Source organism: Protopterus annectens, chromosome 1.part0, assembly GCF_019279795.1.
Source record: "Protopterus annectens isolate FY-2018-M chromosome 1.part0, PAN1.0, whole genome shotgun sequence".
Lineage (NCBI taxonomy): Eukaryota > Metazoa > Chordata > Ceratodontiformes > Protopteridae > Protopterus > Protopterus annectens.
In genome coordinates, this window is record NC_056725.1 from 41,421,534 (window position 1) to 41,436,901 (window position 15,368).

Here is a 15,368-nt window from a genome sequence, read left to right on the forward strand (position 1 = left end):
GTGCTCAAGTTATACAAACAAAGCTAGATTCAGCAGGCCTGGATCTAGTCTATGCTACAGCAAACAAGGTGTACCAATTTCAGTAAGAAGCAGCCTCTCCTCCCACAAGAGTGCAGACCACGAACCCTCTTAATGTAAAATAACTGGCCTGAAGCCCAAGTGCTTAAACCAGAATTAATACACTTTTAGAATAACAGACACTGAGCTCTCAATCAGCAGTTCCCAACTTAGAAGGATGTAAGCTACCTGTTCTGCCACTACAGTGCAAACCACAAACCTTAATGTAAAACAACTGGTCTGAAGCCCAAGTGCTTAAACTAAAAGGCTTAGAATGAGTTACACCAAGCAGTAATAAATACAATTGAGTACTTTTAAGATGATGCAAAAGCAAAATAAAGTAGGAAGAAACACAAATACAGTAAAAGCAGATACATTTTTTTTGTTTTTAAGTGGAAAGAGAGAAAAGATTAGCAGAAACTAAGCTGATTGGCCTTCTCAAATGTTCTCCCTGTACTGGGTAGAATGAGGTAATGACACTAGACTGGGAGGAGGGTTCCAGATCAAATTTACACTAGGGGTGGGCAACTGCAAAGCCACCAACTATAAAAACACTATACCAACAGGGAGGGAGGGTGGGAAACAAACTGCAAAAGAACCAATGAGGTGCTTAGTCTAAGCTGTAGTCCAGGTGACCTCAGTCAGCCAATGACCTCAAACAATTCTCTCTCACTGAAATGCCTGATGGCTTTGGCTAAACCAAGATGTCCCTGAATATGTGCTCAGACACATAGCCTCCACAAACACTAGGCCCAAATACAAGCCTGAATATGGAAATGCTACAAATATCCCCACTACTTAGAACAAACTGCAGAAATGTTTCTCACAGCTGAAAAGCAGCAGTGAGCCTTTAAATGAAAGTTTTAAACAGCTAAAGGAGCCTCCAGAAAAAAGAGTTTAACTGCAACAAGTTATCAGAAACAAACAACCCAACAGATGCTTAATAAAAGTGGACAATTTCCAATTAATACCTCCCACACAGTGAAACTAGCTAGAAAAATACACAGTACACAAAGTGCTATAAATAACAAAGAAATAAAGAACAAAATAAACAAAAAAACAGGATACTGAATGTTATATATTATAGCTCCGAGTTTCCTCAGTGTCTTTCCTTCGATCAGCTCAGTGTGAAATGGTGTAGTTTACTAGGAAATGTATATCTTTTTAGATAAATTCAAACATTTATGTCATTTTTATTACCAATTTCCTTTCTTTTTCTCTTTAACAATTATATCTTTAAACTTTTTTCTTTCTTTTACACTTTTACCAATGGAAGTATTTTCCCCTTTAACTGTTTTCTAATTTATATCTTCCTCTTCACTTATTTCAGACCTTTCTTCTACAATATCCTCTGCTGTGTTGCTGACTTTATCCTTATCTTTTTTTTCTGGCCTGGAATTGCTTCCTTGCTTCCTCTTTATCTTTGCTGTCATTTCTTTTCTTTGTATATTTTCCTCACTTTTATTTTTCTCATGGTTATTTTCTTCATCCTAATCCTTTCTCTCTGTATTACAATCCATCCATCCATAAATGCCCAAATTTTTTACATTTATAACATTTCAAATCACATTTTTGCATCATGAATAGTTTCTCCAAAAATACATAACACTTCCTTTTATCAAAATTACTTATCAAATGTTCATCCTTCTCACAGAAAAAAAACACATGCATTGGGTTCACCCCAGCATTTTACATTTCCCTATTTCCTTCTAGACTAGCCATACTAGGAATGTGAACATTTTTCTTTTTTTTTTTCCATTTTCAATATGGTATGACAGTCCCATCCACCAGTCCATAATCCTCTATTATCATAAATGTTTCTAATGTCCATAATTTCTTTACATAGTTTACTTAAGTGTCTCTTCAAAGTCTCTTTTTAACATCAGTTTGAAATTGTCTTTCTTGTTTCCCTCTGAAATGATTTAACCACACATGAATTCCAGGGATTACAGTTCTTTTTTTCATACTCTCCCAAAAACCTTCCATGACTGAATCAGTCTCAAATATAATGCCGCAAAATGTCTCTTTATGAATAATAATAAAAGCTCTTACCTCATGAGCCTTTACACCTAATGGCGCCATCAAATTATCCCAAATGTCATACCTGTCCATTTCTTTTTCTTCTTTATTCTGGATTCTTACAATTTACACTTTCCCTGCATTGTCCTTTACAGTCACAGTATATGATTTCATTTTTAGACTATCTTCTTTCAAAATGACTTCAAATTCCACTGAATGGATTTTATCATAATTTGACAGAAAGAAACATCTTTTGTGTTCTCCATCTCACTCTGCATTAACATTTCACCCAAAACAGCACACCACAACCCTCCGAACAGGAGGGTTGTAATAATACAGCTATCATTTTGTAAGTCATTTGATTCCAATGAGGCAAACAAGTTTTGCTGAAAAACTCCTCTGAATCATGTAATGATTCCATCCCAGCTCTGGCATTAACCTCTATGCACACGCTTGGATTCCTTGAGCACCATTCTCCCAGCCACCAATGCTCTATGCCAGGACTCCTGCTGAGCAGAAGTCTTTTATTTGCATTCTATTTACAACTTATTTACACCAATACTATATTTATTTTTTTTATTTACTTTGCATTTGTTTACTGGGAATGTCCAACTAGGCAAATTCCCATTTTCAGAGGAGGCCGGGGGGAAAAGCTCCACAAAGATTAGTACAGATAGACAACAACTTTACACAATACACAAACTGTTAAAATATAGTACAGAAGACAGTTAGGAGCTGTTGCAATGCACTGATGTACTGCTGTAAGATAATCATATAATAATTATACATAAAATATAATAGTAAAGTAATGTAGAATAACATAATGTGAGAAAATGTACAATATGGTTGGGTGGCATAACAATCAGTTATTTGGATACATACCAGCAGTGATTAAAATAATACACTATGACATGCATGAGAATAGTATCTAGAGGGGGCCTGATTATTGGTTAGCCAGGGAAGCTAACCAGGGTCAGAAGAACTACATATCCATGACATGTTTAGATGGGTCTGGAGGAGTTTTTTTTAACTGATTTTTGTTTCCGATGGACCTAGTATCTAGGGTGATGGAGTTCCAGAGTTTTGCAATAGTGGAAGAGTAGAGGGAGTCACCAGAGCTATTTCTGCTTTTAGATATGTCAACCAATGCTTTGTTGGTTTTACATATGGTATTTACATATCATCAGATCATAGGATCATAGGACTAATGGCCCTAGGGCCCTTACAAGCCTAGCCAAATTCTACCCTTATTTCTATGATCAGCACCTATTGCCCCTGTCCAAGAGAGACATAGCTGGAACCCCTGGGGTGAATTTACAGTTACCCATTCAATTGTCCAGATTGCGTTTGAAGAGAGCCAATGAGTTGTTCTGTTTGACATGAAGTGGGAGTCTGTTCCAAAGGTGTGGTAAACTCTGGGAGACAAATCTGTCCCTCCAGCAGGTTCTATTAATGTCACATATCAAGTTAAGGTCTTTAGAGCGAGTAACGCGTGTACCATTTGACTTACAGATATGCAGCATTTCCAATAAAACATGGTCACAGATTGCCTTGTATGCAAGGCACAGAGTGCCTCTGAGTAGTCTTCAGTGCAATGAAAAGTATTTGCCCCCTTCATGATTTCTTATTTTTTTGCATGTTTGTCACACTTAAATGTTTCAGATCATTAAACAAATGTAAATATTAGACAAAGATAACCCAAGTAAACACAAACTTCAGTTTTTAAGTGATGATTTTATTTATTAAGGAAAAAAGCTATCCAAACCTACATGGCCCTATGTGAAAAAGTAATTGCCACCCTTAGCAGCAACAACTGCAATCAAGCATTTGCGATAACTGGCAATGAGTCTTTCAGATTGCTGTTGAGGAATTTTGGCCCACTCTTCTTTGCAGAATTGTTTTAATTCAGCTAAATTAGAGGGTTTTTGAGCAGGAACCGCCTTTTTAAGGTCATGCCACAACATTTCAATCGGATTCAAGTCTGGACTTTGACTAGTCCACTCCAAAACCTTCATTTTGTTTTTTTTAAGCCTTTCCAAGGTGAACTTGCTGGTGTGTTTTGGATCATTGTCCTGCTGCAGAACCCAAGTGTGCTTGAGCTTGAGGTTACGAACTGATGGCCAGACATTCTCCGTCAGGATTTTTTGGTGGAGAGCAGAATTCATGGTTTCATCAATCACAGCAAGTCGTTAAAGTCCAGAAGCAGCAAAGTTCTGAAATGCTGTGTTACTTTTATGCCAGATGTAACAGGACACACACCTCCCAAAATGTTCAACTTTTGTTTCGTCAGTCCACAGAATATTTTCCAAAAGTCTTGGGGATTATCAAGATGTTTTTTGGCAAAAGTGAAGTGAGCCATTATGTTCTTTTTGGTCAGCAGAGGTTTTCGCCTTGGAACTTATGATTGAGTCATGAACACTGACTTTAACTGAGGCAAGTGAGGCCTGCAGTTCTTTAGGTTGTTGTTCTGGGTTCTTTTGTGATCTCTTGGATGAGTTGTCACTGCGCTCTTGGGGTAATTTCTGTAGGCTGGCCACTCCTGGGAAGGTTTACCACTGTTCTATGTTTTCTCCATTTGTGGATAATGGCTCTCACCATGGTTTGCTGGAATCCCAAAGCTTTAGAAATGGCTTTGTAACCTTTTCCAGACTGATAGATGTCAATTACTTTGTTTGTCATCTGTTCCAGAATTTCTTTAGATTGTGGCATGATGTCTTTTTTTTGGGGATCTTTTGGCCTACTTCACTTTGTCTGACAGGTTCTATTTAAATACTCTCTTGATTCAACAGGTCTGGCAGTAATCAGGTCTGGGTGTGGCTAGCGAAATTGAACTCAACTTTCCCAAAAATGTTATTAACCACAATTATTTTGTGATTTAACAAGGGGGGCAATTACTTTTTCACATAGGGCCATGTAGGTTTGGATTTTTTTTCCTTAATAAATAAGATCATCACTTAACAGCTGCATTTTGTGTTTCTTGGGTTATCTTTGTCTAATATCTGTCTAATATTTAAATTTACTTGATGATGTGAAACATTTAAGTGTGACAAACATGCAAAAAAATAAGAAATCAGGAAGGAGGCAAATACTTTTTCATTGCACTGTATGTGAAACAGAATAAAGTGACAATAATTTCTGACGATCCCCAAAGACCTTGAGTTTTCCCTGTAAGGAACCTTTGCAGCAGGTGCTTGGAAAGGTACATACCAAAAGGGTTGTTGTACTCAATTATTGGCCTGATGAGGAAAGAGTACAGGGAGGTTATAACTTTTTTTTTCTGGAGGCAATGCCCTTACTTATGAGATGAACAATATAAAATGCCCTTCTTACCACTGTGGAGACATGGTGGTCAAAGCTAAGGTTGCTTTCAACCTGTGTGCCCAGGCCTCTCACCACTGAGTGTGTACTTAAGGTGTTGCTATTGATATGGTAGTTGGCAGGAGAGGGATAATACATTTTTTGCATTGAGTTTAAGGCTATGACTTTGGCACCAATCATCTGTTTGTGTAAGACCTTATTATAGGATGTTGACATCATTTGGATATTCCATGACCACTCACAGTTTGCAGTCATCAGCAATAGACCTTTAGATTTTGCTTGTACTTTGGAGAAATAGATTCCAAACATTAGAGGTCCCAGGACTAATCCATGTGGAACACCACTGGTTCCAATTCTGCTGTTGGAGGTGGATTCCCCTATTTTGACCATATGGATTCTATCAGTGAGCCAGTTAGTAACCCATCTAATGATATAAGGGTTGGTACCTAGCTGGGTGAGTTTGTCAATGATGCCTGAGTGGGGGATAGTGTCAAATGCCTTGGTTAAGTCCAGGTAAATTGTATGCCCAGATTTCCCCTCATCCAGGGCCTTAGTGACTGTCTCAAAGAAGTCCACCAGGTTTATCAGGCATGATCTCCTTTTGACAAATCCAAATTGAGTAGGGTCAAGTGTTTGGAGATTACATCTTTGTTGACAAGGTCCATGATGTTCCATGGCCTTGTGGATAAGGCTAGTCAGGCTAATAGATCTATAGTTCCCAGGGTCAGTGGAAGCACCACCTTTGTGCAAGGGAATAACAGTGGCCATTTTCCATTCAGCTGGGATGAAGCCAGTGCTTAGACTATGATTGAAACGATTACCCAGTAGTGTTGCTAATTCTTGTTGAAGCCCATGTGGGACACAGCCTGGGATTTTATCAGGTTCCATAGATGCTGTGTTTTTGGCCTTAGAGACGGTGTTTGTGACTTGCTCTTTATAGATAAAAGGTAGAGAACGGGTGGTAGGGATGTCATGGGGTACATGTGGAGAGGACAGGGGAGTGAAGTTTCCACAGGTTAGCTATGCCCACAGGCTCAGTATATGTGGTATCATTAATCACCAGTTCAGCACAAATCAAGGCCTTTCCTTTTAGGTTACAGATGTAACTAAAGAATGCCTTACGACTGTCCTTAGTTGAGGAAGCTAATTTGGATTCTTACTTTGCTTTGGAGGACTTCACAAGAAGTCTTATTTGCTTCTTTAAGCTGAAGAGGGAGTGTTTCCAGTTTAGAGCTCACTTACTCTTAGACAGCAATATCTTCCTTTTATTGCAAAGCCTGTCAATGGCAGTTGCCCAAAAGGCAGGTTTTCTCTTCCTTGAGGAGCTTGTTTTGGCCCTATCAATAACGGCCAAGTCAATGCAGTTATACAGGTGTTTGTATAAAGTATAAGTGTAAGACTTGGCATAGTTGCCAGTTCCATCTGAGGGGGGAGGTGCAGTGAAGCTACCATCCTGTAAGAGGTTATAATCTGCTTTGGAGAAGTTTTTTTAGCTTAGCTGTTGCTAGGGGGTCAGGTGTGATAGTTAGTTCAAATGAGACTGATTTGTGATGAGATCTCACCAGGGAAGACCTCACAGTGGAGGTGCTACAGTGGTCTCCCATATTGGTAAGCAGCAGATCCAGGATGTTGGCACCCCTTGCTGGAGTTAATGAAGCCAAGGAATGTTTGGGCAAGTGAGTTTGAGCATGAGTAATTTACCCAGTCAATGGATGGGCAGTTAAAGTTGTCCAAAACCATGGTGTTCAGATGTATCTTGACAGACTCAAGTAGATTCAAATAGGCAGAGTGGGTGTCCTGATTCATTGAGGGGGTCCTGTAGCTGGCAATTACTTGAATAGGTGTTCTACCAACAGTTAATTGCTCCTGAAGTATCTCCAGGGAATCATGCTGTTTAACTAATCTGAAGGTATATTTATTTCTAATGAATATTGATATACCGCCTCCTTTAGTTTTCATGCCTTCTGTTTGCGGTCTGAATGTGTGGAAGGAGGTGTAACCCAGTATAGCTGGGGTGCTCTCCACAGCCTTGAAAAAGGTGTCTGTGACTGCACAAATGTCTGCGTCTTCAAAGGTGGGGACTGCTTCCAGTGAGTGCAGTTTTGTGTTACGACTCCTAGCGTTTAGCAGCATAACCTTAAGGTTGTTTTTAGGTGGATTTTTTACATCGGGAATTTTGTCCTTAAGACACTGCCTAAAAGAGGCACTATGGGGGTGGGAAAAGCCTTAGCCATTAGCTAAAATTCTAGGGGTGACAGATGAAGACCATCTCCGGCAAAGTATTGTGGTCTGTCGACCATGTCATCCCAGTCTGACAAATTCTGGATCCCCTTAGAATGACGCCAGAAACTAAGACAATTATTGAAGTCAATCATTTTCTTTTTGTACTGAGGCATCATCGTAGGTGAAGGTAAAATGCTGCTTAAGGCTAGGGAGATACCTACCTGAGACACATAGTCTGAGAGCTCAGTCTTGTCTCACTTCATATAGTCTAGAAGGGTACATCTCAAGCTGTTCACTCCAACATGGACTACGATAGAGTCATAACAATATCTGTTGTTGAAGGACTTGAGTGGATGTGTTATATGGCATATCCTGGCACCTGACAGACAACTGACCATGACCTTTTCCTTATCCAGCCTGCTGAGAGGGACATTTGAGTGTTTCATGATGGAATCACCTATGACTAATATGTTTGGTTTTGTGTGTTGCCTTAATGGCTTGACAAGTGAGACACTGATGCATGAGCTATTATGTATATTGTGTTCTGCAGAGGAAATATTATGTTTAGCATGCTTATGTTTGTGTTTGGGAGGTCTCTGGTGTTTAGGTATGTTTCTGGTGAGGACCTCTGCATATGTAGGTATGTGTGATGTGGGTTTGGGTGGAGTAGGAGGTGAGGTTTTCATGCTGGCAAACCTGTCATTGTCATTGTACTAATTGGTATGTGAGAGAGCACGGATATAAGGTTCTTAATATAGTTGCATCTCTCGCATGCTGAGTTTGTATGGACTAGGAGTAGAGGGTTGTAGGTGAATATGAGGCAGTTGCTACACTGCCTCAGGATGCCCATGTCAACAAAGCTGGCTGGAGAAACTGTGGGAAATTGTCCATCCATAGTGTTAGGTAAATTAATATGGTCAGGAAAAGATGTTGAACTTAGGAATGACTAGTGGGTGAGAGATGTGTTGGTACCTGTGAGGCTAGGCTTAGTGTTCCACCTGACAGCAGAGTAGGGCCACAAAAAACCTCTGGAGGACCGCACACAAAGTGCTAAGGTTAAATGTAACAAGCAAAATGTTTGCGTCTATAGCAACCAATGGTAACCACCACAATGCAGCAGTGCACAATGATGTGCTACATGCAAACAAGCTCAAATGTGGGGCTTAAATAAAACAAAAAATAACCCTTTTAACTTAAACTAGACAATAAGGGTGGTCTCTCTGAGCTCTAGTCCAGTTACCTTCAATTAGATGGGACCCAGGCAGCAGTGTCCTCCCACAAGGGTGCAGAAGGGCCTATATCAACAAAGATGGCTTGAATTTGATGCTCACAAGTTACAAAACAGACCCAAAAACAGCAAACCTGGAACTGGGCTATGATACAGCTGAAAAATGTGGCAAAAACAGTTCAGAGAATTCAACAGACAATAGAATGTAAATATAAATTAAAAGTGCACTATAAGAGCAAAAACAGGCACTTATAGTTAGTTGGAAGCAATGGATGCCTCAGATCTTTCAGTATCTCAGTGAAGAGCTAGTTTTAGTGCTCAAGAACCAAACAGTCTAGATCCAACAACTCTGAGTCTAGCCTATGCTATAAAATGCAGAAGTATTCGAAATTCAAAGTGTATAAAATCACAGTCACAACAGCAAAAATAGTTTAAATAAAACAGCAATTTACATATTTACATATTCCATCACCAATGTTTATAATGAAAAATCACTTAAAATATCTTTTTTTTCAGACCCCCACTCCTTTTCCCACAACCACCATTTGATTCTTTTTATAACTGCTGGGGGAAAAAACATTTCCCATTAAACATAATTTCACTAAGTCTTTCATTTGAAATAAACCATGATATTCTTATAATATCCATACATTATCATCCACATATTCTTCTTTCTTTTCCTTTCTTCTATTTATTTTCCAACTTAAATAAGTCTTTCTATATTTCTTTTTAAATATAATCTATGATGCAGTCCAATTTTTATAAAATGGTATCATTGTTAAATGTTCTTTCCATAACTGTGCAATTATATCTTCTTGATTACCTTCTGAATTCCATTCTTTTTCATTTATTCTTTTCATTCCTTTTCATATTTTAATGCACTCTTTATTTTCCTCAATTTCAATCCATATAGTTAGGTTGTCTGAAAATCCAGTCCTTACATTCTATTATACAATGACCCTCCCCAAAACGTGCACGCTGATTGGCCAGCGTGCACATTGTAAATCGAGTTATACTAATGGAAAAAGGTCCGGTTGCCCGGACTTTTTTCCATTAGTATAACTCTACTTTTAAAACACTGTCTCGCTATGTTAAATGGTTTTAACATAGCGAGACAGCTTTAAAATAGATCTCCGTTGCTTATTTTAAAGTTGTCTCGCTATGCTAAACCCATTTAACATAGCAAGACAATTTAAAAAGCAACGGAGAAAGCAAGATCTCCGTTGCTTTTTACTGTTCGCTATGTTAAATGGGTTTAACATAGCAAGACAGTTTAAAATAAGCAACGGACATCTCCGTTGCTTATTTTAAACTGTCTCGCATGTTAAACCCATTTAACATAGCTTAACAATAAAAAGCAACGGAGATCTTGCTTTCTCCGTTGCTTTTGCCCACAGCTCTGATGTACTGCGCAGACGTGCAGTACATCAGAACTGCCGTGGATGCCAGACATCTGAGGAAGGGCAGTAAACAGGCATTATACTATGCCATCATTTAAGAAAAGTAATAGTTAATTTCTTAAATAATGTCATGGTATAATAGCAATAACCCACTTCTGGGTGTGGGTAATGCTGTATTTACCCACGGTTGGCTTTGTTTGGTCCCTCGGGCTTCGCCCTCAGGACCAAACCACGCCAACCGTGGGTAAATCCAGCATTAACCACACCCAGGCGTGGGTCATTGCTATAATATTTTTACCCCTTCTGATACTATAAAATAATCAATCTCTATTTTAAATACACTTCTTTCATGCATTCATCCTTTTCATTTCCATAAACGCAATTTTCCACATTTTATTAATTCCTTCATTATTTTTTATATTTTTCCTTTTTCTTTCTTCTTTCTCTCACATCACAGTTAAAATCTCCTACTATTATTATGTTCATGTTCACTATAACACAATCTAATATTTGCTGAAATAAACTTTCCATTTCCTTAAATATTACTTAGGCATATAGTGTTATAATTCTACTTTCTTGCCATCTGATGTCGAGAATAGTCAATCTAACCATTCTTACTAAAAATGTGTCTAATATTTTAACTGTCTCTTGTATAAAATTGTAATTCCATGACAAGATAGAGCTCCCAGATTCCATATTATATGCCCATTCCATAAACTGTCTGTTGTAATCTTTCTCTTTTGTTGTAAACCTTGTATCTTCAAATATGCTTATGTCCACATTACAATTTTTGCATCATTCCATTATTCTTATTTTCCTTGTTATATTTATAAAACTGTTCACATTTATAGACAATACTCAATTTATTCATTCTTTTATTTTTTAATTTGTCAGATATTATATATTTTCCCTTTCACTTTCTTTCTTCTTGCTATCCATTTCCATTCTTTTTTATTTTTCATTTACAGTATTAAACTATCTTTTCCTGTCTCTAAATCTTTAAACTATAGATTTTTTTCAAAGTCCAGTTTCTGCCTTCTTCATTGATAGCTTCTGAATTCTGTCATTTTTATTTTCTCCCTTTGTTTTATCTTATCCTTTTCTTTTTCTATTTTCTTTCTTCAGTTTTATTTTCCTTTTCTATTTCTGTACAATCCATGGCTAAACATCCTTTTTGTTTATATTTATAATATTGCAACTCACAGTTTTTTGTCTCATTCCCCAGTTTTCCACAAATATACCATCTTATTTTTTCAAAGTTATTCACAAAATGCTCCTCTTTTCTGCATATGAAACATTGCATAGCTTGCCCTCAGACCCCTCAGTATTTTATTACATTTCTATTCTCTTCCACTTTTATTAACACTTTGTATATGTATGATTTTATAATTTCACATTTTCAAAATAACATTACTGTTCCAACAACTACTCTTTAAACCCCCATCATCATTAACTTTTACAATATCCAATTACTCTTTGAAAGTGTCTTCAGAATGTATTTTGAAGTCTCTTTTTCAATCCCTGTTTGAAACTGTATATGCAACTATTTTTCTCTCTCTCTGATTGCAGTCTTTATAATATAGTTATTCTATGGACTGTCTTTTTTCAAATGCACTAATATAATTCTCCATCCCTTGCACAGTCTCAAATATAATGTCACAAAAAGTCTCTCTATTTATAAGAATAAATGATCGTACCTCTTGGATTGTAACACTCAGAGGCAAGACAATACTATCACATACTTTGTACCTTTGCATCTAAGTGGCAATGCTCAGATCTGCTTGGAGTTAGTGCAGAATGGCACAAAATACACTGAACTGACTGATATCGCCAACATCCTGCCAGACAGGTTCAGTGCAAACTTTACCCTTCTCTCACCCCCAAAAGGGCCCATAACCATACCAGAAAATGTAGACTCCCTGAAATCACAGACACTTAGGTTAAAACAGCCCTCTCCAAAGCCAAAAACACAGCATCAATGGGAATGGACGGTGTCCCAGGCTGCGTCCTACATGAGCTCAAAGACAAACTAACCTCTCTCCTAAACACACTTTTCAAACTCAGCCTATCCACAGGCTACGTACCCATAGAGTGGAGCACAGCAACAGTTATTCCACTCCACAAAGGTGGAGCCAAAATAGACCATGGGAACTATCGCCCTATAAGCCTGACTAGCTTGGTCTGCAAGGCTATGGAGTGCATCATCATGGAACTCATTAAAAGAGACATTGGGAACCTCCAAACACTGGACCCTACCCAGTTTGGCTTTGTTAAGGACAGATCATGCCTCCTAAACCTGGTGGATGTCTTTGAGACAGTTACCAAGGCTATAGACAAGGTAACGGTGGTACACACAGCCCACCTAGACCTCACAAAGGCCTTCAACACCATTCCCCATTCTGGTATTACAGACAAGCTCACCAGCCTGAACAGAAACCTCTAAATCACAAGACGGGTTGCCAACTGGCCCACGGACAGAACCCACATGGTGAGAGTTGCGGGAGCTAGGTCCAACTCTAAACCAGTTGCAAGTGGCATTCCCCAGGGCTCAGTCCTAGAACCCCTCCTGTTTGGCATATACTTATTAGAGGTACAGGCAAGCACAGGAGGACTATGGCTGACCAAGTTTGCAGACGACTATAAACTAGGGGCTATAATTGACTCTCTGGCTGACACAGACATCCTCCAAAAGAGTCTCACTGAGACGGATACCTAGTGTCAAAATCATGGCCTCAAGATAAATGCCAAAAAGTGCATAGTCATCCCCTTTGGAAAAAACAAACTACCCACAAACTACCACATAGGTGGTAGGCCCCTAAATACGGTAGGTGTAATAAGGGATATGGGGACCCAAGTAGATAGTAATCTCACCTTTGATAATTACATTGCCAAAGTGGTTAGAAAATCATTCTATGTGCCCCACCTAATCACAAAAGGGTTTGCATCCAGATCAAAAGAGGTCATTGTGCCCCTCTACTCATCATTCATCAGACCCATCATAGAGTACAATGCCCCATTTGGGATGTACCTTACAAGACACCTGCAACAGCTGGAAAGACCACAGAAGTACCTCACCAAGAGGATCACTGGCCTCAAATAGATGCCCTATGCAGCTTGACTGAAGAAACTCCAGCTGTACTCGGTTGCATACAGCCTACTCAGAGGTGATCTCTGCCTGACATACAAGGCCATGTCCAACCCAGAATTGATAGACATGCTCCACCTAATGAAAACCTTATCCCCTCGAGCCACATGCTTTAGGGATCTAAACCTCACCACAACAATAAATAGGACATGCTGGAGGGATAGATTCCTATCCAGAGACTTCCCATGCTTTGAAACAAGATTCCAATCTACATTATGCAGATCTCCTCACTAACACTCTTCAAAAGAAACCTTGACGAGTGGATGGGAAACAGAAAGTTTACTCCGGGGATCACTTCAGTGGCTCTGCTGTTCACAGGCACAGGGAACTAATCTAAGGGGGTGGCGAAAGCCAACACATTCTGGCTAGGCTTATAAATGCCTTCAGGCAGATAGCCTAGTACCTACCTATGAACCTATGAACCTGTTTAATGGAGATTCATGTTTACTTTGCAGTTTTACCACCAGTTTTGTTTTATTTATATTTTCTGGATCACTTCTTTTCTCTTTCAGTGTAATTGTCAACATCTCAGTATATTTTTTTCTCCTCCATCTGCTACTTCCACTACCTCTTCTTCCTTTATTGTTTTCATTATTTTTCCCCACAATGCACCATCCTTGGGTTTTCTCTGAATAATCATTTCCTGTAATATATCATCCCACAGTTTGTAAAAACATATCCATCAGCTTCTTCCTTTGACTCAATAAAAAAGGTTTGTTGAATCAAAACCTCCAAATCTACAATAACACCATCTCCTGAGCTGGCATTCACCTCTGCTCCCTCACTTCTATCTTCCATGACACACAGACATTCTCAAGCAGCCAATGCACTATGATTAGGGTGTGTGCTCATAATCACTGATGAAACTTGTCACAATTACTGTAATGGGTAGGGAGTGTTTATTTACATAATCCATAATTATTTGCACAGTCAATAACTGCTTACATTCGTAGTTATTTACAATATATACATATATTTTTCAATTAATTACAATATATATATTTATACTATTTACAAATCGCATCCTCGTTTTACATTTAGCTTCATAAAATAAATCACATACTTTCTAATTTTTTAGCCATCAGTCAAATTTCCCCAAACAATACCTCATTTTTTCAACATCATTGCCTAGTCCCATTTTTCATTAAACAACATTTCCTTAACCCTCTGGTTCCTCATCAACCATAATATAACAAATATTTTTTTATCAAGACTTTTGACCTCTTTCTTATTTTTATTTCTATTATATCCATTCCATTATAACCATGTTTAAATTATTCAGATCTTTAAAATTATTCACATATTTCTTTTCTATAGTCTTTCTCTGGAACATTTTTGATCTATTACATTCCAAAAAAATGTTCACAAGTTTCATATTCCCAATATAAACATAATCTATCTGTTATGCTTTTATATGCCATATAATTTTTGTATAGACAGTCTCCATAAGAAATCTTGACTTTCTATATATCTTTTATATCTTTTCATTCTTGCACTGATGGCATTCCTTTTTTCAATGTTTAATTCCTTCCAAGGATATATCCTATAATATTTTCTATAATCCTTTCATGCCACTCTTTTCTCTTATTATCAATTTCATTCACATTTGCTTTCCACAATATAATCTTGTCTTGATAATTTTCCATTACTTAATTACAACAAGCACTTATTTTTCTTGAATTAGGAAAACTCAACCATTCTGTTTTATATTTTAAACTTAATATTTTCATTAATAATGGACCTTCATTTTCCTTTAAACATTTCATTACTTTATATAAGTTTAATGAGGACATATGCACTATAGGGTTTATTAAACCTAAACCTCCTTTTTTGCTTTTCACATACAGCGCCCCTCTTTTCATAGGGTTCAACCTCAATCCACAAATAAAAGACAATATTATGTTATATACATCTTTCTCTAAGCATAAAGGAAGACTACAAACACCAGCTAGATAAGCAATCTTTGCTAACAGCACAG